General features: G+C 37.1%; 1 non-coding gene across 1 annotated transcript; it reads right to left on the bottom strand.

The window, feature by feature from the left end:
• Positions 1-3,399: 3,399 nt before the first annotated feature.
• LOC112716659 (small nucleolar RNA R71) lies at positions 3,400-3,507 on the bottom strand. Its single transcript, XR_003160433.1, has one exon. It is a non-coding gene; the product is annotated as a small nucleolar RNA R71 (small nucleolar RNA).
• Positions 3,508-3,772: the final 265 nt, after the last annotated feature.

Below are 3,772 nucleotides of genomic sequence, written 5' to 3'. Positions count from 1 at the left end.
CAATTCAGCTCAAGAATTTTGGCGTAAAACGCCGGAACTGGCACAAGAATGGGAGTTAAACGCCCAAACTGGCACAAAAGCTGGAGTTTAACTCCAAGAAGAGTCTCTACATGAAAATGCTTCAATGCTCAGCCCAAGCACATACCAAGTAGGCCCGGAAGTGGATTTGTATGTCATTTACTCATCTTTGTAAACCCTAAGCTACTAGTTCTCTACAAATAGGACCTTTTGCTATTGTATTAGACGTCTTTTTGATCATTTAGGTCTTTTGATCATTTGGGTCTTTTGATCACTGGAGATCTTTTGATCATGTTTTGATGATTGAACCCTCTTTGGGAGGCTGGCCATTCGGCCATGCCTAGACCTTGTTCTTATGTATTTTCAACGGTGGAGTTTCTGCACACCATAGATTAAGGTGTGGAGCTCTGCTGTACCTCGAGTATCAATGCAATTACTATTGTTCTTCTATTCAATTCAGCTTGTTCTTGTTCTAAGATATCACTTGTTCCTCAACTTGATGAATGTGATGATCCGTGACACTCATCATCATTCTCACCTATGAACGTGTGCCTGACAACCACCTCCGTTCTACCTTAGATTGAGTGGATATCTCTTGGATTCCTTAATCAGAATCTTCGTGGTATAAGCTAGAATTGATGGCGACATTCAAGAGGATCCGGAAGGTCTAAACCTTGTCTGTGGTATTCTGAGTAGGATTCAAGGATTGAATGACTGTGACGAGCTTCAAACTCGCGATTGTGGGGCATTAGTGACAGACGCAAAAGAATCACTGGATTCTATTCTGACATGATCAAAAACCGACAGCTGAATAACGGTGCTGTGACAGAGCGCGTTGAACATTTTCACTGAGAGGACGGGACTATAGCCATTGACAATGGTGATGCCCAACATACAACTTGCCATGGAAAGGAGTAAGAAGGATTGGATGAAGACAGTAGGAAAGCAGAGAGACGGAAGGGACAAAGCATCTTCATACGCTTATCTGAAGTTCTCACCAATGAATTACATAAGTATCTCTATCCTTATTTTATGTTTTATTCATCTTTTAATTATTAATCCTCCATAACCATTTGAATCCGCCTGACTTAGATTTACAAGATGACCATAGCTTGCTTCATACCAACAATCTCCGTGGGATCGACCCTTACTCGCGTAAGGTTTATTACTTGGACGACCCAGTGCACTTGCTGGTTAGTTATGCAAAGTTGTGATAAAGAGTTGAGATTGCAATTGAGCGTACCATGTTGATGGCGCCATTGATGATCACAATTTCGTGCACCAAGTTTTTGGCGCTGTTGCCGGGAATTGTTTGAGTTTGGACAACTGACGGTTCATCTTGTTGCTTAGATTAGGTATTTTTCAGAATTTTTAAGAATGAACTTTAGAGTTTCAAGGTGATGTTCTTATCATCACCAAAGCTGATTGATTCTCATCAATTTAGCTCTTGAATGCAATGTCCTGCTGAAGCTTGGCTAGCCATGTCTAATTCCTTTAGACTAAAGCTTTAGACTAACATTGCATGATTCCTGGAATTCTCATTAAGAATTTTGATATCTTTATTTTTCTTTCTCCACATAATTTTCGAAAAATCCAAAAAAATTACAAAATCATAAAAAACCAAAAATATTTTATGTTTCTTGTTTGAGTGTAGTGTCTCATTTTAAGTTTGGTGTCAATTGCATGCATTCTTTGAATTCAATCATGTGTCTTCATTGATCTTCACGTTGTTCTTGATGATTTCATTGCTCTGATCTTTAAATTCTCTTGTCTTGAGTGTTTTGTTGTTTCTCATATGCATTCTCAACTTGTTAATGTCAGTAGTATACAAACTTCTAAGTTTGGTGTCTTGCATGCATTGTTTATTTGATCTTAGTTTCATTTTGATTATTCCTCATTATTAAAAATCTAAAAAAATTTTTAATTTGTGTCTTTTCAAGTCAATAATACAGAGAATTGAAGATTCAGAACATACAGCACAGGAATTACACAGAAAAAGCTGGGCGTTCAAAACGCCCAGTGAAGAAGGAAAACTGGCGTTTAAACGCCAACCAGGATACCTGGCTGGGCGTTTAACGCCCAAAAGGGTAGAGTTTTGGGCGTTAAATGCCAGAATGGATACCATTCTGGGCGTTTAACGCCAGGATGGCACAAGAGGGAAGATTCTGTTTTTAATTCAATTTTTTTTCAAGTTTCCATAATTTTTCAAAATCAAATCTTTTTCAAATCATATCTTTTCAATCATATCTTTTCAAAATTAATTTCTTTTCATTTTCAAAAATACTTGCTAACAATTAATGATTTGATTCAAACATTTCAAGTATGTTGCCTTTTCTGTTGAGAAAGGTTTAATATTTGAATCATATCTTTTCTTGTTAGCCAAGTCATTAATTTTAAAAATCAAATCTTTTTAATTTGTTTTTCAAATCACATCTTTTCAATCATATCTTTTTAAAACTATAATTTCTCAAATCATATCTTTTTAATCACATCTTTTTCAAAATAGTTTTCAATCATATCTTTTTGATTTCCAATTTCAAAATCTTTTTCAAAATCACTTTATTTCTTTCTCAATCTTAGTTTTTGAAAATCAATTACCAATTTTTTCAAGATTTCTTTTAATTAATTCACTTTAATTTTCGAAAATTTCTTCCCCTCTTCTCACATCCTTCTATTTATGGACTAAAACTACTCCTCAATGCACAATTCGAACTCTATCTTTCTTGATAAGTTCGAATTCTTCTACCTCTTCCTTCTATTTTTCTTTTCCTCTGACACCTCAAGGAATCTCTATACTGTGACATAGAGGATTCCATACTTTCTTTTTCTCTTCTCTTTCATATGAGCAGGAGCAAAGACAAAGGCATTCTTGTTGAGGCTGACCCTGAACCTGAAAGGACCTTGAAGCGAAAATTAAGAGAAGCTAAAGCACAACTCTTTGTAGAGGACCTAACAGAAATCTTCAAAGAAGAAGACATGGCAGCCGAAAACAACAACAATGCCAATAATGCAAGGAAGGTGCTGGGTGACTTTACTGCACCTACTCCCGACTTCTATGGGAGAAGCATCTCTATCCCTGCCATTGGAGCAAACAACTTTGAGCTTAAGCCTCAATTAGTTTCTCTAATGCAACAGAATTGCAAGTTCCATGGACTTCCATTGGAAGATCCTCAGCAGTTTTTAGCTGAGTTCTTGCAAATCTGTGACACTGTCAAGACTAATGGGGTTGACCCTGAGGTCTACAGACTCATGCTATTCCCTTTTGCTGTAAGAGACAGAGTTAGGATATGGTTGGACTCACAACCTAAAAAAAGCCTGAACTCTTGGGAAAAGCTAGTCAATGCCTTCTTGGCAAAGTTCTTTCCACCTCAAAAATTGACTAAGCTTAGAGTGGAAGTCCAAACCTTTAGACAGAAGGAAGGTGAATCCCTCTATGAAGCTTGGGAAAGGTACAAACAATTGATCAGAAAGTGTCCTTCTGACATGCTTTCTGAATGGAGCATCATAGGTATCTTCTATGATGGTCTATCTGAACTGTCCAAGATGTCATTGGTCAGCTCTGCTGGAGGATCTCTTCATCTGAAGAAGACGCCTACAGAAGCTCAAGAACTCATTGAAATGGTTGCAAATAACCAATTCATGTACACTTCTGAAAGGAATCCTGTGAACAATGGGACGAATCAGAAGAAAGGAGTTATTGAGATTGATATTCTGAATGCCATATTGGCTCAGAACAAAATATTGACTCAGCAAG

This window comes from Arachis hypogaea, chromosome 1 (genome assembly GCF_003086295.3).
Source record: "Arachis hypogaea cultivar Tifrunner chromosome 1, arahy.Tifrunner.gnm2.J5K5, whole genome shotgun sequence".
Classification (NCBI taxonomy): domain Eukaryota; kingdom Viridiplantae; phylum Streptophyta; class Magnoliopsida; order Fabales; family Fabaceae; genus Arachis; species Arachis hypogaea.
The sequence above is the reverse complement of the archived record's forward strand: the minus strand, read 5'-3'. Positions and strand labels throughout refer to the sequence as shown.